The 22572-nt window shown below is 37.1% G+C and overlaps 1 protein-coding gene and 1 long non-coding RNA gene across 7 annotated transcripts in view; one reads left to right on the forward strand and one right to left on the reverse strand.

The window, feature by feature from the left end:
• ARID4A (AT-rich interaction domain 4A) overlaps positions 1-914 on the reverse strand; it is a 106716-nt gene extending 105802 nt beyond the window's left edge. For 5 of the 6 annotated variants that reach the window (XM_044664891.1, XM_044664892.1, XM_044664886.1 and 2 more), the window contains exon 1: positions 785-898. The gene's annotated coding sequence lies outside the window, so the exon portion shown is untranslated. Of the gene's footprint in view, positions 1-784 lie in introns of all 6 variants that reach the window. The other variant, XM_044664887.1, reaches the window with a different exon arrangement.
• A 4600-nt stretch (positions 915-5514) lies between these two features.
• Positions 5515-19550, forward strand: LOC123237768. Its single transcript, XR_006505479.1, has 2 exons — positions 5515-5597; positions 18938-19550. It is a non-coding gene; the product is annotated as an uncharacterized LOC123237768 (long non-coding RNA).
• Positions 19551-22572: the final 3022 nt, after the last annotated feature.

Below are 22572 nucleotides of genomic sequence, written 5' to 3' on the forward strand. Positions count from 1 at the left end.
CAGGGCGGTCCGTGTCTCCCTCCGCTCGCCCTCTCCCGCCTCTCGGCCCCCACCCCGCCCCGCTCGCTCCTCGGCCGCTCCCCCTCTCCCTCCCCTTCTTCCCCTCCCCCCCTCCCGGTGCCCGCGGTGGCGGCGGCAGCAGCAGCGGCGGTGTGTCACGGCGCCATTGCTCTGCCTCCCCCAGCTCTGCACCATGTCAAGCAGGAGAAGCGGCTCCGGGTCCCAGAGAGGCAACAGCCGCCCGCAGCCCGAGAAAAGGAGAAAGGGGGAGAGGGGGAGAGGGAGTGGGGGGAGTGAGGGGGTGGAGAAGAGGAAGGGAGGCAGCCGGGACAGGGTGTGGGAGGGGAGAAGAACCGCACAGTGGCAGCCACTGTCTCCTCCCTTCACCCGCCTCAACTTTTTTTGTGCCTCTCCGAGAGGCGCCGGTCGTCCCGGTCCCCACCCCGATCGCTCCAGTCCAGCCACCGAACCCATTCGAGGAGGAAGCGCCGCAGAGTTGGTACCCCTCTCCCACGAGCAGCCCCGCTCCTCACTCCGCCGGAGCAAACTTAGCGGGGCGGCCATCCCCACAGCCATCTTACCCCGGGAACCGGAGGAGGGGTGAGAGGAGGGAGGAAGAAAAGAAAATCGGCAGCGGCGGTTCCCGCTGCTGCTGCTGCTGCTTCTCCGCCGCCCCCACCCCCACCTCCAAACCTCTAAGTGCACCGGGACTCCGGGCAGCAGCACCAGCTGCTACTACCGCTTCGCCCATTCAATAGCCCCCGCTCCTCTTCTCCCCACCTACCAACTGCGGCTCAAGTACGCGCTGTCAGCTCTCGATCCCCCCCGCCACACTGACCCCAGCGGGCCCCCGTCCGGGCAGCACCACTCCTGGCCGCGGCGGCAGTTCCTGCGCCCAGTCCCCCGCTCGCCCCGATTTACTGCCACAATCCACCAAATAACAAGCTGTTGAGCAGACTCGCTCCTACACGAACTCCTATTGGCTCCTCATGACGATGGAGCACCCGTCCGAGCTCCTCATTGGAGCTCGCTGCCCGCCGTCCCGATTGGATGTAACGCCTTGAGTGCACCGATTGGTAAGAAAAGCAGCAGGTAGGAAAGGTCCCACTTATGATTGGCTACGTGAGGAGACAAACATTATTGGAGGAGTTGGGAATTGAGTCAGTAGATCCTAAGAAATGATTGGTGGTGATGACTCCGGATGTGCTTGAGTGAACACTGATTGGTGAACTCGGGGGTCAGGAAGAGCGGCCCAGAGCAGGGATTGGCGGCGGGTGTCCCATGGAAACGGAACTCAAAGCTGCGGAGAGGGGCTTGCACCGGGGGCGGGGCAGAGACTATACAAGGCGCCTGCGCTAGACCCTATTCTCGGCGCCATTTTGTCTCGGCAGCAGTGGCGGTACCTCTTTCCCATTTTAATCTTCAAGAGAAGGGGAGCGGAGTCTTTCCCAGGTTGATTCGTTCTCTTGGGCTAGGCGTTCACCGTCCCGTCCCGGGTGAGAGCACAGTGAGTGACTGAACAAATTGGGTTCCACCCACAAAGGTCAACTGAAGACTGGTTGCCCGACTTGGGGGGTGGGGGGGATGTCGCAGCAATAGCGGCCCCAACACCGGAAGTGAGGGGGCCTCGCGGCGGCTGTGGCCGTGTAAGTTCCTCACTGGGGGGACAAAAAGGGGGGGCCAGAGGCCTTCTCTCCCGCCGGAGAAGAGGGGGTGGAGTCTGCTTACCTTTCTCCGAGGTGGATCATTCCCATTTTTCGCCTATATGGATAAAGAAGGTGTGTTCTGGACTCCGACTCACTGTGATCACACACTATCTCATGTGTGCTTCTCTTGCGTCCCTGATTTTTGTGCAGAGAATCCACAGTTTGATTCCTTCAAGCATGAAAGAAGTTATTTTTCGCCAGACCCACCCTGCCAACGAAGCAGTTGTTCCGGTGAAGCAGGGAATCCGAAGAAGCCCTGGGTCTCAAGATTCAAGAATTCTCCTTCCTCCTTTACCCTGATAGTTGCTAGCCCAAGGTCAGGATGTGTAAAACCGCAATTCGCATTTAAAAATAGAGATTTCACTGGGATGTATTAAGTCCAGCAGTCCTCTAATAGCTATTTCCCAAGAAGTGTTGTAACAATTGATTCAGCAGTTATAAAATGGTTCTATTAATCGAAAATATTTGAAATCACTTTGGTTGAAGTTTAGTGGAACATTAACTGGACAACAGTAGTTAAGGATTTTTTTTAAGTCTTAAATAATGATTAACATGAGATTGGGTTGGATACTTAAGCACTGTACCTGGATTTTAAACTAAATAGACTTTTAATTAGAGAAGAAAGAAACTTGTTCAAACTATTTTCTAGACAGTATTTGTTTCCTAATTAATTAACTTTTTAATATAAAGAGAAAATTGGCATATGCTAAACTATCGATCCAGACTTTAAAAGTTTTGGTTTTTAAGTTGTTTTATGTACCTGTTTATTCTCACAATATCCTTAGTTAGCTTTAAACTATTTCAGGAGAATCAAATTTAGTGAGATAAAAGTGCTTTGAAAGTTTACTTCTCATAATTATTACTTTGCAGTTTTACTGTATGGAGATGCAGATTATGTGATCTTCAGAAAGTCATTCAACATTTGTTGCTGAGGTGAGTCCTTAAGTAATCCTGAAAATGTTGAGTATTTGGGGGAGATGGGTGGAGAGAAGCCTAGAAATGAAATTTCATGCCTATTCAGAAAGAAGTCTAGCTAGATTGTGATGTATTGTTGAAAGAAGGGTGAGGATGGGTATTGTGCTTTTTTTTTAATGAGCAAAGATGAAAGAGGGGAGCTTGCTTTGGAGTATGGTGAATTAGATGTTGGAGGTATAGCAAAAGTAAGCAGAAAATGAGTTTGCAGAGTTTCAAGTACGTTGGTTTGACTAAGAGTTTGTAGAGAGATAAAGTATTGGGAGGGGAAGCTGGAAAGATAGGTAGAAGCCAGATATGAGAGAAACTTGAGTTTCAGGTCAAAACTTTAAACAGAGGGTTGAAAATGTCTTAAAGCACCATTCTCAAAATGACACTTTTGGGAGACTGATCCGGTGCCAGCTTGAAAGGTGATTGAGAAGAGGTAGAGTGAAAACTGGGTGACCAATTGGGACACTGTTGGCAGTCTTCCAGACATAGGGTAATAAGACCCTGGATCAGTAAAAAGAAGGGGTTCTGTGGGAGAGACATTTGAAGGGAGAACAGGCAGACTGCAACAACAAACCACAGATTTTTGAGTCTTGGTGCTTTGGGAAAATGATGATACTTCCATTCTGGCTTGCTTTATATCTGTTTTATAGTATAATCTTTTAGTATATATGGAATCCCTTTTAATATTTCTTCTAAGGGTTTTTCCCCCTGATAAAAGCAAAATTATAATCATAGGAGCAGAAATATTCAACTATCTGTATCTCTGCTTTCTTTCCAAAATTCATTTGCATTGTGAATTATTAATGGCAATCACTTATTGTTATTATCCTTGACTTTTTAAGCCATTTCTTTTTGTGCCTTCTTTCCTCCATCCCTTCTGTAGCCCAGCCAGTGAATATTATTAGCAAACTATTAATATTAGCTTGAGGAAATGTAATTAGGAAAGTACAACTGCCCCTTCATCATTTACCCCCAAACCCTTTTCAACAGCTGTTGACTATGCCATCTATGTACAATACATCTATGTACAATGTACTGGGTACTAAGTTGATGATAAGATTTTATTACATAAAGCATCTTTTAATTTTTCTCATAAAGTACAGGTTTATGTTGTAATATATTAAGGCTCCATTGTTGTCTCTGGTCAAAAAAAACTACTTAAAAAATATTTCCATAGGTCACCATCAAGAACCTATTCTATATCAACTGTACTTTTATTAGGTTGTGGTCTTGTCCACCAAAATCAGTTGTGATGTCATAAGTAGTATTGAAATTTTTAGCATTAGAATTTAGCAAAGAAATCTTAAATCCATTTAAATAATGCTTTGAAATATTTTTATTTCCATGGTGCAGTGGCTTTAGAGTTAGCTGAATTCTAGTGCCATCTCTGATGCTTCCTAGCTGTGCCTTCCTGCTCTGGCATTTATTAAGTGCTTACCAAGTAGTCATATCCTGTGCTAGGTGTTGGGAATGTGAATTACTTAATCTCTCTGAGGCTCTATTTCTTGATTAACAAAATGAAGGTAATATTTGTGCTATCTGCCACAAGGTATTTTTTGTGAAGAAAGCTGCATAGATAGCAGGAAATATCTTAGTTAGCATGTCATGGGAGATAGTAAATTGGATATGTACACAGTCTAAAGAGCCCAGATTTCAATTTTTTGTCAATCTTTTAGTAAAATGAGAATTCCTTCTACCTCTTTTTGGTTTGTTGTTTTTCTGGCTTGACCCTGAAATTGTGATTCATTGGACAAGCAGAGTTTCCTTTTTTCTTCTGCAAGTAGCCTTTAACCATTTTTGTTATCTTTAACATCCAAAGTTCGAAACATTTCTTCTTTGATTAGAATAAACAGTGGAAAATTTGGGCATTTGAAAAGTGCCATCGTGAAATGGTATTTGGGGGTCTATTCAGGGAAAAAAAGTAGCATGAAGAGAGATATTAAGTTAAATTGTTTCTTTTTATTTACATAATTTTTTGGAAGACCTTTTTAATCTATTAGGTTCTGCTTAGGTTATATATCAGTTACTTTTCTTAGATTTAATCAAGATGATTCACAAATGTAAAGACCTTAAGAATTAATGTTTTTCATATCCAAATATCAGATTTAATTCTCAGTTAGATTCTGATTTCTAGGAGGCATAAGATTAGAGAATCTTTTGAAGAGATTCACAGTGGTTTTTTTTAAGGTTATTGAAGTATCTTGATGAAGCAGATTTAGTGTAATGTGATTTATAGAATCATAGAGCTTTACCTGGACAGTATCTCAGAAGTCATCTAAACTAATCCCCTCATTTTAAAGATGATGAAACCTAGGCTCAGGAAAGTTTGGCTTGTCCAAGATCATATAGATAGTAAGCTTTAGATGTAGTGTTTGAGGTAAGGCCTTCTTACTCTGAAGCCTGTGTGTATTAACATTAGCAGAGATAGAGTGAATGTTATATATAAGCTGAGTCCTATAAAATAGTTTTTATGCTTCCCTGTGAAACAGACCAGGCAGAATCAATGTTATAGTTTTCCATGGTGGATATCTTTCTATTGTTTGCAATTCATAAAACAAATTAATATGCATTTGGTTAAAATATATATGCGTTTTCATTTTCTTTATTTTATTCCAGTAACAAATCTACACATAAATTTTCCGAGGTTACATGATTCGTGTTGTCTCCCTCCCTTCTCCCATAGTTGACAAGTAGTTCCACTGCATTTTGCATGCATTATCACTCAAATTGTCAAAAATCAAAAATTAAAATATTTTGAAAGCCTATTTAGTAAGTTTTATATTTTGAACATATGTGTTACTCAAAATTTTGGAAATAAGTGATTCTTTGTCTTTCAGATTTATCCTGATATTTTGTGGGGAAAAGTCATCAAAGGCTTTTAGCCCTTAGATCTGGATCTATTTCTTATTGTTTCTTGGAATGTTTCTGGTAAGTGATACAAAAAAACTTTAAAATAAATTTTAGTTTTTACTATTGTGTGGCATCGATATTACATATGTAAAGTTGGGCAAGAAATAATTTTCTCTCCATTGTATAATAGTCTCTATAATCATTTCAAATGATATTGAGGAATGAATTTGACACCATAAAGAAAATTAAATAATAGGTTAATTTCCAATCTGGGGCAAGTTTCCTTTTGCTGCATTTTTACATATTTGAATTGCATAATCACTTGAATTCAGAGACCTTGGTTTTCCTTTATCAATAGGTCACACCGAAATAAAAATGCATTTCAGATTGTGGAGAGAGTAAATATTTATAGCAAACTGATAATATTATAGCATACTTTGAAATACACATCACTAGCCCAATTATTCTGGTGAATACAAAGAAGTAAGAGAGTTCCTCAAAGAGCCTGTGATATATAAAAAGATCATATATAAATGTGTTTTAAATTCCTGGTATTTACCAGGAATAGAAAGTTTATTTATTTATTTGGGGGAGGGGGGAATAACAGTGGAAGCAATATTAAAGTGGCAACTGTGAAATTTCGTACTCACAAAAACATTTAGAGCAGTCAGAAAGATGTGTAGGAAAAGGATTTGGCAGGAAAAAAAAGCTTTATCAAAAGTGAATTCAGAGGGTGATCTTGAAAGGAATGGGATTTGGATAGCAGAGCAGAATTATTAGAGCATTCTTTTGGAATGATACTAGTGAAAACTTGGAGAGAAGAAAGATTGAGGTGTGTTTGGCAAAGTGTGTGAGTAAATCAGTTTGACTAGAGAGGAGTGTTTGGGAAGCAAATAGGCATTGGGGCTAGAAATATACTTTTGGCCAAATTGATTTGTTCTTTAAGTGATGGAAAGCCTTTACTAGGTAGTGCTGTTGTTTTTGTTTTTACATTGTACGAAGGGTGACAGGAGTAGAGTATGTTTTTGGAAGATTGGTTGGATATCCAGAATTGAAGGTCTGGGTAGTTGAGGAGATGGAAGGCAGACTAATTCTTAAGTTTTGTGGTCTAGACATAAATTGATAAATTTCTGATCTAGGATGGTGGCAGTGGGAAAGGAAAAAGAAGAGACTGAAACTGGAAGGAGAGAGTATCTTTAGGATTGAGTGAATGTCTTGTTCTTCAGAGATTACAAATGGAGGAGTAGAAGATTGCTCTGAAGTTTGGGCCCTGAGGCACTGTGTGAGTTTGGTGATATAAGTGACTTTTGTTTTTGACAGTTTTAGCTTAAGGTGAAATATTCAAGCAATTAAAAATAATTGAACAAGGGCAACTAATTAGCTCAGTGGATAGAGCACCTAGCCTGGATTTGGGAGGACTCAGGTTCACATCTAGCCTCAGATATTCCTAGCTGTGTGACCCTGTGAAGTCACTTTATCCTTTTTGCCTAGCCCTTGCACTTCTGTTTTAGGGTTGTTTCTAAAACAGAAAATAAGGGTTTAAAAGAAAGAAAATAAATATATGAAAGTCAGGACTACAAATTAAAATGTGAATTTTGTCTGTTTGGTTTTTATGAAAGTGGTTCTTATATAAAATCATAGAAGAGTGATCTCAGAGCTCAAATTGAGCTTGTAGCATATTTAATCTAATCTGAATTCACCTCTTCCCCCACACTAATACATTTTATAGATGGTTTGGTAAAAGTCAAGATTAAAGTTCAACTGGGTGGCTCAGTGGATTGAGAGCCAGGCCCAGAGCTACAGGAAGTCCTGGGTTCAAATATAACTCAGACACTTCCTAGCTGTGTGACTCTGGGCAAGTCACTTAACCCACATTACCTAGTCCTTCTCTTCTGCCTTAGAACCAATACACAGTATTGATTCTAAGATGGAAGGTAAGGATTTTAAAACAAGAAGACTTTTCCATAATCTAGTTAACACTAGATTTACTAGTCATGTCAATTGATATAAAAATGTTTTTAGATACTTGAAACTCAAAAAGGCTTTGTTCTACTTCATACTTCGTGACATTTTCTATATTTTTGTTTTTAGTCAGTAAACATTATGTGCCAGACATTGTGCTAAGTGCAAAGAAAGGCAAAAAAGGTCCCTGCCCATGAGAAGCTTACAATCTAATAGAGGAGCCAATAGGCAAATAACTTTACAAATAAGCTGAATGGAGGATAAACTGGAAGTAATCAACACAGGGAAATCTCTATAATTAAGAAAGAATGGATGGGGGCAGCTGGGTAGCTCAGTGGATTGAGAGCCAGGCCTAGAGACAGGAGGTCCTAGGTTCAAATCCAGCCTCAGACACTTCCCAGCTGTGTGACCCTGGGCAAGTCACTTGACCCCCATTGCCTACACAGTATTGACTTACAAGAAGGTTAAGGGTTAAAAAAAAGAATGAGCAAGACTTCTTGTAAGAGGTGAGATTCTAGCTAGGAATTCAAGGAAGCCATGAGGCAGAAGCAGAATTCCTTAGCATCATAAAGACTTGTCAAATAACCAAAGAAATTAAACATGTGGCTATGTAAGTCCGATGATGTACAGGTATCTCTTCCATATCACAACTTTCCCCATTACAGTTTCAATATATATAGTGAGTTGGCATAAGAAATTAGATGGGAATTTTGGGGGAGTTTTGCAGAAGTCACAGAGGACATGTGAAAGCCAGTAGACTACACAGAAAAAGATTCAGGACTCAGAAATGCATAGAATATATGTATAGTGTTATAGAATGTCAAGATATTTAGCTTTTAATACCATAAATATACAGTTTCTTTTTTAAAGTTAAAATAAAGTTTGAGAAACAAACATAAAAGCCAGCAAACAGTACAACATAAAAATGTGGAGCTATCTTTAAAAATTTAGTAACTCATAAATGCATAAAATGTGTGTGCTGTTATGTATATTACCTGTACAGCATATAGTTTACTGTCTAATAACATGAATATGCAGCTACACGGTTTTTTTTTTTTATTTCCTTAAAATTAAATTTGTGGTAAAAGAACTGAGGTTCTATGCACTAGTTTGGGGGGTGCGAACTGTGTGTACAGTGATTTTGCATGTGACGTCTTGCCCTGATCTCTTGGTGATCTTTGCATCTTGAATTTCTCATATCTTGTGGCACTTAAATGCCACAAACTCTTATTAAAATCATGTGTCCCGAGCAGAGTATTCCTAATAGTTGGAAGAGTGCTTCCAAGAAATGGGAAAGTGATGAACTTGAAGGAAAAAGTAGAATTGTTAGATATGCTTCTGAAGTCAAGCAAAACAGCTTCTGTGGTTGGCCGCCATTGTAGCATTAATGAGTTGATGGTAAAGCATATCATGAAAAAAGAGAAGGAAATCCTTGAAGCTGTTGCAGCATCTACACCAACTACAGAGTATTTGCATAAACCACAAGACCCACATCTCTCTTGGGTAGAAAGTGCAACATTCCTTTAGGTGCAGGATTGTTATTAAAGAAGGCATTCCCGTAAACTCTTCTTGTGTGATGCCAAAGTTCTTATGATTCCCTAAGGAAAATGAAGGTCAAGGGTCTCCCAGCAAAGGCTAGTTTGAAAAAAAAATTTATTTTTTTTTTAAGTTTTAGCTTATACAATGTAAAAGTAATGGGAGCAGCAGTGTCTGCTGATCTAGAAGCAGCTAGGGAGTTTCCTAAAACCCTTTGACACTGACCTAGAAGCATTTGTGGAGGATGAGCTTATGGAACTAAGTACTTCTAAACAAGAAGTGGTGCCAAATGAAGAAGAAATAGTTTCAGAAGACAGATTTACGTTAGATAAAATTACAGAGGGTTTATGTAGGCATAAGACTGTTAAACTGTCTTTATGATGCTTGTCTTGAGGGTCAAGCAATTGTGTGAGGAGTCAGTGTCTTACCTACACTAACATTTTTAAAGAAATGAAGAGGCAGAAAAGCCAAATGGAAATCACCATGCATTTCCTGAAGCAGAACTTTTCCACCTTTGATTCCACTCCAGCAAGACTAGCCCTGTCCTTCTCCTGATTAGCAAGGCAGTGTTGAGAAAGAGCTTTATAATGATCCAACTTCACTGATATGTAAAAGACAAGAATGTAGTACAGTTAATAAATATTAATTTAGTGAATTGGTGAGGTCAATACATGTCATAGGTTAGTGTTCATTTGTAATTAGGTGCCATATGCAGTATAATAAATTAGTGATGTGTTTGTTACATATGATGTATGTGCATCTTAACTGTACAGCAAGAATCGTATGTCTCATGTGAACGTTTCTATTCATGAGCTTTTGTCATCATCATCATCAAACCAGCATTCCATTTCTTCATTTTAACTTAGATTGCAGAGATGTAATACAGGCTAATGATGGGTACCAATAGGGAATTTCAAAGGTTGTTCTTTTTCTAATATCTTCTGTTATATAGGTAGTATAGTCAGTATTATTCTCAAATTTGTTTCATTTAAAAAAATTTTTTTATTTTGGATTCATTTTTTCCATATAGTAGTTTTACTTTAAATTGATCTACATATAACCCATAACCAAATTCTTAGTCCAGATTTTACAAGGTACTGTTGTACCTTGTTGTAAAAGAAAAAGAAAAAATCAGACGTCTTTTTTGATGCAAAGGAAGGACCAAAAAAATTTTACTTGCATTTTCCAGATATCAGGGAGTATTGTACTCCTAATCCCCATAATGTAGAATAGACACATGCTTAAACACTGTATTTTTATTGTAAATGAGAGGAAATGCTTCTACATTTATTTCTGTTGGGTCATTTCTTTGCCCAAATAAAATGTATATGCTATTATGTATATTACCTGTACAGCATATAGTTTACTGTCTAATAACATGAATATGCAGCTACACAATTTTTCTTTTCCCCCTTAAAATATCAGTAGGATTTGTCAAATATTTATAAACCTTGTAGATAAAATTTTCTTAGAGTAAAATGAAATTATATCATTGCATATAGTTTCTACTTTTTAATACTAATTTTTTTTTCTATTTGGCTTGCCATTTTCAGAATGAATAGTTTGGTTGTCATAATACTGTAACTGTTCTTGCATCTTTAATGATAAAATGTCCAAGAGCATCTGAACAGATTTTAGAATTAATAAGAAATATCACATCCAACATATGTGATGATGAACTTTCATGTGGTGAATTAGGTTGTTAGTGCTATAATTGCAGTGTGAAAAACAGACTAAGAGCATCTCTTATCTGATTTCAGTGGATTCTTTCTTCAGCTGACATTCTAAATAGTAATGCACAGTGTAGTTCTCATTGGCCCCAAGTTCACAACTAAAAAAGATGAAATACCATAATGTTTGAAAGGTTAAATTGGTTTCTCTTAACATTGGCCTGCTCCTTCTCAGGCAATAGAAGATGCAATAGCTAAATAGTACACTTAAATCTGAATGTACTGTATATCCTACAACCCATGTCATCAAGAAAAATCCTGTTTCTTCTTTTTGAATTTTATTTAGTCAGCCACTGCTTAGAAACATTAAGAAACATATCAATGCTGAGTGCCAAGTAACAAAAAAATTCCTAACTGGTCTGTGAGAGTACATGAATTAGAAGAGTCTATTAGTAAGTATTATTGTTGCTCTAGTCTTATCAGTGCAAGATCTCTAACTTTGAAAAGTATGAGGAACAGCTTCTGGAGTGGACTTAGTTGAAGAAAAGTATGCCATGTATTTGATTCCTAAAATATGACATGCCTTCAGTTAGATCTAAAAACTAAAAGGAAGCCAAATCTGTCTCCAGACTAAGTTTTATCTAACATCCTCACTGTGGAATTCTTTTTTTTTCTTCCAATTGTCAGAAGGCATTTACTCCTGGTATGTACTTAACAGTTGATGTGCAGTTCCAGCTTTTTGCAAGGCATGCTGTAAATTTATTCAGTATATGCCAAACAAACTAGGCAAAATTTTCCTGAAATTTTGGTGTACCAGAGACACTTAAAACATACCAGCACGATCTTTCCTACTCAGTGGATTCTTGTGTTTGGAGAAAGATGATGCTAGAAACAATGATACCAGTGTACAGAATTTTGAAACTCACAAAGGATACAATATAGCCTGTGGCAATCATTTTGCCCCTTAAGCTTTCCTCAAGACTTGCAAAGCAAAGGTGCAGCACAGTTGGCACTATTTGTCCATACAGTAGAGAACTTGCAGAAATAACAACACATAAGCTATTACATGAAACTGGTTTTAAATTCTACAGTCTGTGATTCTTATGGTACCTCTATCCAGATTGTATTCTGATATGGAATGACCCAAAGCAAAAGCCAGATAATAATCTGTTTTACAAAAAGAATAAAATAGGATTGTATTTTCTCAACCAAACAGCAAAGTCTTAACAGAGTGGGGGGAAAAGTGGGAAATGGCCTGTTTATGTTTTCAGCATTGTTCTAGGCATGGCCATCATCAACAGCTGACAGTTAAAAGTTAAAAAGTTTTTCATTCAAACAGCTATCAAGAATACATCCAAAAAGTGAGTGAAGAGCTTGCTACTGATAAAGTAGTAAGTCAGAGGTTACATTAATCATAGTTGAAGGAAGATGCTCCTCTGTACCTGTGACTGTCCAAGATGGGACCAAAGATATACGCTTCATTTTCAAAAAATGTTTTTACAGCAAATTCATGACCCACCCCACCCCCCCCAAAAAAAATTTATGAAATGTGCTTCCTATAAAAAAAAAAAGATTACAAGAAAATCAATTTGATAAACCTTTTCTTCTAACTGCAAATGTACTTTATTTTAACCCTTACTTTCTCATCTTACTAAGTCAGAAAAAAGGGCAGGAGTTAGGTGAACAAGATTATGTGACTTGACCAGCTAGGAAGTATCTGAAGGCAGATGTGAATCCAGGTCCCGGATTCCAGGCCTGGTTGTCTACCCACTGTGCTTCCCTGCAAATGCATTTTAAATACAAATACCAGCAGAATATTATAATTTCATTTTGAAATACATTTTTGTCATATTAATTTCTTTTGCTTTATGGGTTTTTAAAAAGTGATGAAGCCTACTCCTTTTAAGGTATTTTTAGGAAGCTGCGACTATAACTATTATCATCTACTGCAAAAAGCAGATAAGATGACACTAGTCCTTGAGAGGTTGAGTAGTCATTGTACTGAGGTGGGAGGTTGGGGTGAAGTTCTTTTTAATAACCTTTATTCTAAAGGAATTGACACAGGTTACTTTGTAGACTTCGTTGAATAATGGTTTCATGAGTTTCAAGCCTTTTACCCCTTTTTGTATTTGTCAGAAGGCAGTGAGGTTCCTGAGTGCCAAGGAAAATGAACCAATATTCTGCACAGAGTAGTTTAGAATTAGCTTCTAATTAGAATTAGCTTCTAGGGGCAGCTGGGTAGCTCAGTGGAGTGAGAGTCAGGCCTAGAGACAGGAGGTCCTAGGTTCAAACCCGGCCTCAGCCACTTCCCAGTTGTGTGACCCTGGGCAAGTCACTTGACCCCCATTGCCCACCCTTACCAGTGTTCCACCTATGAGACAATACACCGAAGTACAAGGGTTTAAAAAAAAATTAGCTTCATGTTTCTGGAGAGAAAAAAGCTTTCCCCTAACATGGGTCTGCATATCAATTTGGAGAAGCTTGGGGGGGGGGGGGGGGCAGGTGATCTGTGTACTACCAGTTCTCTACAATAGGTCCTTGGTTTTCCTTTGCATGTGGGCAGGAGAAGAAGCAGCGCCATTCCTTAGAACAGTTCTTAACCTGAGATCTATAAATCCCCAAAGTGGATTTTTTCTATCTTTGGACAGATTTTAGGAGGTCTTCAAACATGGATACAAAATAATTACATCTTTATTTTCAACTGCCTCTAAACTGAAATACAGTACTTAAGTTATTTAAAAATATTATTCTGAGATGGGTATGTAGGCTTCACCAGACTGCCACAGGGTTCCATGACACAAAAAAGATTTGACACCTTGCCCCCAGTAGGATACAGATCTGAAAAAGATCATACTCTGCAATACTCATCCATTTTTAGATAGACAAAATTAGGTTAAAATTAAAATCCAGGGTAGCCTTGAAATGTAAAGGGAAAGGTCACAAAAGGGCCATGAGCAGCTTGACAGGTTTTGTGTGGAAGCAAAAGGAAACTAGGAGTCCTTTGCTTTGGTGTTGGTGAGATCTATAGATATACCTCAGTTCCTTTTTTCTTTTTTTTTTTTAACCATTAGCAAGTGGTCTCTTGGTTGTTTTAGAGCACCTGGGAATACCCTGAAACTCACATTAGTCCTCAGACAGGATTACTCACCACAAGAGGTACTCTGTGGGTCTTTTATCTCTTTAAAACCATAACTAAAGTGACTTAGGGGGTAGAGAACCCTGCCTGGAGACAGGAGGTCCTGGGTTCATATCTAACTGTGACCTTGGTCAGGTTGTCTAGCCTTTACTTCTGCCAATACTTAGTGCTGATTCTTAGACAGAAGAAATGTGCCTTGGGTTATTTGTTGTTGTTTTTTTAAGCCATAGCTAAGAGGCCACCCCACCATATATGCTTAACTTTTACTAAATAGCCAGAAGGCAATTAGAAAAAAAAAAAGTGTTTAATTGTAACACTATACTTCCTGAGATGTTGCCATGGAAACAGATGCTGAAAGTAACTATGACAATCTAGATTTTTACCTGTGATGTTTAAACGTGGCATTAGAAGAGTATTGGGGGGGGGGGGGGGGAGGAGAAAGACACAGGGAATCCATCTTGACCAGTTGTGAATAAGAGTTGGAATGTACAGAGGGGTAAGAATTATACTTCCTGCCCCTGCTCCTCTGCAAGTTGCAATTATTTAATGGGTGCTAATCACAGCTGAGGAACTAAGCCTAAAATTTGGAAGAGCTTTTGGTTGGAGCCTAAGTTTTTGTTTCCTATCTGTGATCATTTTTATCCTTAGTCTGTTTTTTGTTTTTCTAAAAACAAGTGATTATCTACTCTGACATTATTAATGATAGGGAAAGCCTTGGGAAAGAGCTTATAACCTTAGAGGAGATACTTTTATCATTCATTAGAAGCTGAAGTTTGAGAAAGGGAGACCCTGAATTTTCATGAGAGAGACAGAAAATATATACATCATTATCATCTTCCTCTAACCTAGAAGAAATATCGAGGCTGCCATGTTTTTATTAAACCCAATAGTATTGTTATATGTGAGTATGCTACTTTGACATGTGGGCTTGTTAAGACTAAGTCTTCTATATTAGTAAGAAGGCTTTACATTATGAAATAGTATAGATTAGAAAGTAACAATAAAACATTTTCCTCACAATCCTGGAGTATATCCTTCCACCAGTACACACTCCATCACTGAGGGGGAAATGTGCACATCTAAGAATGTTCATGGAAAGGTCTATACCTAGAAAACACATATAGCTGAAACTCACACTTCTGATTCTCCAAAGCTACTGATATGTCATCCCATTCTCTCTTCTGGACCTTTAGTTATCCATTTGTCTTGAAGTTTCTGCCAGGCATCTAGTCCCTTGCCAGTCTGTCAGATGTTGCTACCACCTGGTCTTACACGGTAACTACTTGTTTTTTCTCTGCTGTTCCCACTGTAACCACCAAGTCTTGAACCACTGAGAAGAAAACTTTTCTCTGCTTCTCGCTTCCAGTTTTAGTTAGTTCTTCATAAGAGGAGCCATCTCTGCTATTGTTCTTTCAATTTAAAGCCCTAGTATTAGTCATTAGATCAATGTTCTCAAACATTTTTATTGTACCCCAGTCAGTAAATTATTTTGAGCACATTCCCAAATATAAATACATGTTACATTGCATATATTACCTCTAGTTACAGTTTATTTAGTTATTTGATTTTAATGACTTTCATAGATGGGAAGGATTCCACACAAAGAAAAATAGCAAAGTAGAAGTGCATGTCGGTTAGACATATTAAAGAGCATAATGCTTTTTTTAATCACAAATTATGTGAAAGGTCTTTGAAATCTCCATTAGCAAATGTCTATATATTCCTCGATGTCAACCAGTTGTTTTTGCCAAATAACCAGAAGTTAAAATGTTTTTATACTCTTAAAAAATAGGTTCAAAATTCAATGAAACTTAATTTTGGAAATTTTTTGACAGCTAAGAAAATTGTATTTCCATTTTTTTTAAACCCTTAACTTCTCTGTATTGGCTCCTAGGCAATGAGGGTCAAGTGACTTGCCCAGGGTCACACAGCTGGGAAGTGTCTGAGGCCAGATTTGAACCTAGGACCTCCCATCTCTAGGCCTGACTCTCAATCCACTGAGCTACCCAGCTGCCCTCCAATTTTTAAAAGTACGTAGATACGAGAATTCTTAAAAGATTATGCACATCCTCTTTTGAGTAACAGAATCATTTTAATGATGCAAAAAAATTTTTAGACATTCATTTTCTAAATGTTTTGCATATATTAGCTTTTTTAAATTCTTTTAACTCCTTTTTTATATCAATTTTGTCTATTATCCAAGATAGGGAACTAATATCACACAAACCTAGAACTCCAAAAGCCATTGTCTGATGGATGTGTAGGCAAAGGATGTGAGCACAGGGTTCTCGAGAATTGTAACTACTAGCAACAATCATATGAAAAACCTCTCTAAATTATATGGGAAAATGTAATGTAAAGCAACTCTGAGGTTGAGCTTTCACCTAATTCAGTAATATACACCATTAGAGCTATGAATTTGTCCAACCATTCTAGAAAGGAGTGTGGAATTATGTGAAGATGGTAACCAAAATGTCCATAAGATTTAGAGATATTACTTCTGTTATATACCCCCAACAAAATCAAAGAGAGAGAAGGCCCAAGTTCCAGTGTACACCAAAATATTTATATCCATAGCTGTGCTAACTGTTGTCCTAGATAATGCACACAGCTAGGTAGCAGAGTGGTTAAAACCCTAAGTCTAGAGTCAGGAAGATCTGAGTTGAAGTTCAGCCTTGTGTGAAGGGAATCCTCCTTAGTATCACCCATGAGATGTTGTCTTACCTGTGTCCCTGCATTCCTGGAGCTACATCACTTATGTCACCTAGGCTGGTCACCTAGCATAGGTCACGTGACTGACTCAACTTGATTCTGACATGACTAAATTTGAACTGGATGTAAAAAGAACTGCCATGGGGAGCTGCTGCTGGAGGTCAGGCTAAGAGCACACATGGGAACTAGATTAATCTATTTTACTCCTTTCTAACTGTTTCTCATCTTTTACCTATCCACGTGATTCCAATAAGTTTTATTAATTTAAGACCAATCTCATAATTTTAATCCTTATAGCCCCAAACATTTAATAAATAGCTTGTGACCTTGAGCAGGCCCAGTTAACCTCTGCCTTAATTTTCCCCAACTGTAAAACAGGGATAATACCACCTACCTTGACAGAGTTGTGAGATTCAAGTGACATAATCTTTGTGGAGTATTTAGCATAGCATAGCAACTGATAACATAGTAGATGCTTAATAAATGCTTATTTCCCCCCATTAATTCATACTGTTCTCTAGTCCTAGCTTTACCACTAATTAGCTCTGTGACACTAACCTTTCTTTAAATTTCAGTTTCCTTAATCTATTAAAGTGGGGAAATGAGAGGGGATAATGGAGACATAGATTATGAAACTAAAATGATTTCAATAGTGTAATCAGTGTGGGAGCACTAACTAGACTTAGCTGATCAGAATTCCAATATTAGCTGACTATGAGAAAGTCATTTAGCTCCTCAGAGCTTCAGCATCCCCATCTATAAAATGGTAACGAAATATTTCAACTACTCACTTCATAGGGTTGTTGAGAATAAAGTAACTTCTAAACAGAATACTCAGGAAACATAAGCTCTAAGATTCTTAGGGTAGGAATGAGAATGTGTAGGAACAACTTCTAAGAATGCTTTAGCACCTTGTCAACTAAGGAATCATATATGGTAGGAATAGCACTACCCACTAAACTGTTTGGGTCCCATTGCAGTAAGATTTGAAGGGCTTTGCCACGTAGGCTGTGTTTTCCCTAAAAGCAATTAAATCATCTTTAAGAATTAATTGTTGCAGAGGAATGTCTCCATACCACTGATATAGTTTCCTTCCTGGTCACCTGTCTTCAAAAACCCACTACACAAGGAACAAGAAGCTCCTCGGGCGTAGCTGGCACATGCTTCTGATGATCAGGCAGGTCACCATTACAAATGTTATGTCCTTACCGAATAAATTCTCCATGCTACTGGCAGGTTAGTTTTTTGTTAAATATTAAGATGGTTTATGAACATCCTTTTCTAAGCCTGAAAGACTAGTTTGTCCTGATTCAGGCCTAACCTAGAACAAGGGGTGTGGGAAGAGAAAGGGAAGTAATTTGTTCATTCTTGTTGTGTTATTAATATTTTTTCATTTTACACACTTTTGTTAATCTTTGCTTTTGGAAAAAATTTCCCTCAACCTATTCTCACACCTTCCCAGTCTTATTCTGTCAACTCTAGATAAAAAGGTATTTTGGATCACTGAGCTTTAAAAGCTACTGTTTCCTTACTCTTACCTCCTATAACATCTAGGAATGTACTGGTGTGCTAGCTCATGGCAATTCTTACCAGCCAACTGTTAAATTTCCAGGAATTTTGCAAGCCAGTTATTAAACGCAGACATTGTCAAATGTTAAATTATATAAATTTACAATTAAATGATATTTTAGAAACAAAGGCAATAAATACTCATTTCGAATTATTTTGCTGTTTTGTTATTTATGATTTTGAAGTTTGATACAGTATATTGATGTATTGTTATGGAATATATGTAACATATATAATAGTAGAAATACTATATAATGATGTACTACTGTGCATCATCTCTTCTCAGCTCCACATTCAATGACATCACATTGGTCATCTGAAATTGGCCATAATGGGAGTATTCATACGATAGAAATTAGTGAACACTGCATATTAGGGCATGATTTATTGTTTTGTTGATTGCTAGACTGAAGAAGGTGATAGGAAAAAATGTTGATGATGCAGATTAAACTTTTAAGTGTATTGTGTTTGTAGACATTACATTGTAAATAAATAGCACAGAAAATTGTGGAATTGTTCAAGTATTTGAAAATTTACTCTAACAAAGAAGTCCCTCACTTGGAATCACACTTATTTATAAGGGTCTTTGGGGAATCAGATAACCAAATGTTTGTTTATAGTCTGATTTTATGAAAGTTATTGACGATGGAATTATAAAAATTTTGCAAGAAATAGCAAATCACACTGATGTATTGAAGGTTTAACTTTGAGAATAAGTGTTTTAACTTAAAATTTGTAGTTTCAAAAATTATGTGAAGATATCATTAACAAATTTCATGTTAGCTGTCAAGTGGTAGCATGAATTTTACTAACATAACTAAATTATCTTTCAGATTCTGTTCTCTACAATACCAAGACACCAGTGAACTCTTTTTTAAAATGTGAAGAACATGAAAATAGAAAATAATAAGAAACAAGTCATTATGGAGCATCGAAGCCCCAGAACCAAATTTTGAATCTTTTGAATGACCATTCATTGAAAAAAAACATTGTTTTTCAAAGGAAGAAATAGATAATCTTGTACTTCCAGATAGTTGGAATGAAAAACAAGTATGTTTACAGAATCATTCAAAGGCTTCAAATGAAAGAAGGTAAATTAAGATGTAAGGATTGTTTGACTGGTCAGTATTTAGGCATGTGCCTAAGAAAAATTACCTCCATCCTGTTTGATGTCACATACCCTAATGATGTCCCTGGTGTCAGGCAGAGTATCAGCGTACAACGCTGCAAGGGGTGGGGGCATGAAGACCAGAAGAGAAGCATGAGGCTCTCTTTACTTCTGCTCTTGAATAGAAGGGTGCTGTGCTGCTGCTAGAAAAATATATATATATAGGCTGAATGCCGGCTAAATGGAGACACTATTATCAGGTTAATCCTTTTTAAGAAAAATCTACCTCCATCTCCTCTCTTACCTTCTCCTTTCTGTTAATAAACCATTAAAACCTCTGGCCTGGTCCCACAATTTTATATTAATAAGTGACAGCAAGAAACGTATATCCATGCATCTAAGGAATGGAATGTAGATTTAGCAATTCCAAAAGGCAATCATAAAACCAGTAAACAAGCTTCTCTGTGGGAAAAAATAGGAAATACTATTTTTTTAAAGATTTACCAAAAAGTTGTATCATAAAGGTTTTTCAGTACTATTTACATTGTACTAAAATGAAATAGTACTTCAATATTGTGAAAGTAATAGAATTTTTAAAAATAGTCAGTACAGGCAGTTGTTTCCTTGTATAATATAGTAATATAAGAATAGGTAGGTGCTACTATGGATAGAGTACTAGGCATCAGGAAAACTGAGTTCAAATTCTAGTCTCTCCTCAGCTATAAAAATAGAAATAATGACATCTACCTCTCAGAGTCACTGTGAAGATCAAATGAAAATATTTATAAAGTACTATGCAAACTTTAAAATACTATGTAAATGCTATTAGTACTATTAATAACAGGAATCACTGCAAAAGGAACTAATTTAAGAATATTATAGAAGAAAATACAAACATATATCATGATATCTAAAATTTCACAGGAAAGCACTATCATGATTTATTTCCAGTGCTCAATTCAGTCAGCTTCTGCACAAGTAATGTTATTTATTGCTTTAAAAGAATTTGATATCCCTATAGTGAAAGGAACATGAAAAAGGAAATTATTGAAGGATGCACAAAGCTTGATTTTAATTTCTTAGAGATGGTGAATACCCGTGACTGTAATGATTAATTTGTAAAGAAGTCTTTGTAAATAGCAATTTAAAGCCTCTTTTGTCTAAACATTATAGCCAAAACATGAAAGTGATGTTGATAATACTAGATCTAAGTGAAAAGAACAAGATTTGAAAACATGTACTATTCATTCATTTCTATGAATAAACAAGAGTATACAAGTGATTGAAATAAATTAATTAACTTGCAAAAATGGGGGGAAGCTCATATTCATGTAGAAATTAATTTTGCCATGTTCTAAAGCAGTTGTCAAGTGTATGTTTGAAGACATAACTGTTAAAAATTTAAGAGATGGTGCTCATTTCTAATAATAGTCTCTCTCAAATTAGATATGTCCAATGATTCTGAATTGGTTATTATAGAATTCAAAAGTTGACATTTATGCTTTGTAATTAGAAGAAACAACTAATGTTTGTAATGTAGCAGTTTTAATTATGTTTTGGTCTTATCGATGTTGATGTCTGTACACATTATTGGAGGAAGAGAATATGCTGTTTTGTTCTCAGTAGGATGTGCAACTAAGGAAGACATTTTTCATCTAATTCATACTTTGAAGGGAAAAAAAATCAATTGATCCTCTTGTAGAATTTTTGCAAATGGGGAAAAAAATGATGACTAGAAAATTTGGGAACATTGATCCAAACACAAAAAAGTTAATGCATATACACTGCAGCATACACAATTTTTGACATCAGAGAAAAAGCTATAACAGCATAAAAGTTGTTAAATGATGCTGTCACAATTAATTTTATAAGTTCAGACTCAATTATTTGTCATTTTATCCAGTAAGATGGACTAATATGTTACAGACCTAAAACAAAAATGTTAAGTGGGTTTTCCTGTGGCAGAGTTTAGAGAGTACTTTTCTTCACTAACCATCCTTCCCATCTGAGTGAAAAGTGATGTTTTTTTTTTTAAAAAAAGATTTTCACATGATTGCATATGTAAAATGTGTATTAGATTGCTTACTGTCTCAAGAGAAGAATGAGGGGAAAAAACAGTAAGCAGAATTTGTAACTCAAAAAAATTTTTAATGAATTTTTTAGAACAGTTTTTACATGTAATTGGAGGAAACAAAAAAAAAATTTAAGCGCAATGATATAACATGGCCACAAAGATTGGCATATTTATTAGCATACATCTTTTGGAAAATGAACAAACTTAAGACATTACAGGTTGCAAATACAAACATATTCAGTGTTCAAAGCAAAGTTAAAAGTATGATTAAGAAACTGTTCTTGGTGAAGTTCTTCAGGTAGCAGATAAACTTTATTTCTGAATCCTTTTCCAGCATGGCCCAAATGACTAGAGCCTATGGTTTCCTGGTGTAGCTTTTGACAACTCAAGGTCATTTATGTCACAATGAAAAAGACCACAGAAAAGTATTTTACCTAATTAAGGTTTGTTAAATTCATCTGGAACCTGTGATAATTCATCTGTTTTTAGCCATTCATTTATATTAAACAGCCAAAACTTATGCTGAAATTTTTGCTAATTGCTTTGTGTTTTGTTTTGTTTTGATAAGTTACTCCAGTATCTTTGCAAAATAATAATCTTCTCTGATGATGAGGTTTTTGAGAGAGAGTAATTCCAGGGTAATCAGAAGCATCTTCTGTTGATAAAGAATCTCTTCCTACTGTACAGGCAGGGTTTTTAAATGGTTTCGTTCATTAGCCCATTTATCTGTCTTATCCCCACTAGGCAATAAATGCAATGTTATGCTTACATAGAAAAGTTAGGTAAATAAACTGGTGTGCTATAAATGAGCAGGCTAACTCTCTTCTCTCTTGAGTTATCCTACCTATTTCCAAATGTTTATTTTACAAAATAAAATCATATGAAAGGGAAAATGAATCTTGATTTTTGTATTTCCTATGTTCATTCCTTTTTAATATTCTGATTAAATGTAATAAACATTATCAAAATCCATTCTACTTTTTGAACGAGCCTTTTATTTTTCAAGGACCAGATCCCAAGTCTCTTGTCCTGGGTTTGCTTCTGTCTTTTCTATAAGGGCTCACTTGGTAAACTCACAAGCTCAGAGGGGCTAGATCTCGGAGAGCTATGCCCAGCCTTTGTCTCTCTGGACTCCATTCCCACATCACCAGTTGGCTGTTGAACATTTTAAACTAGATAATCATACTGGCATCTCAAATGTAATGTTTCCAAAACAATATTTTCCTGTTATTTTCACTACCTCAGTGTGATCCTTAGCTCCTTAATCTCATTCATCCCACATACCC

The sequence above is a fragment of the Gracilinanus agilis genome, chromosome 2 (assembly GCF_016433145.1).
Source record: "Gracilinanus agilis isolate LMUSP501 chromosome 2, AgileGrace, whole genome shotgun sequence".
NCBI classification, from domain to species: Eukaryota; Metazoa; Chordata; class Mammalia; order Didelphimorphia; family Didelphidae; genus Gracilinanus; species Gracilinanus agilis.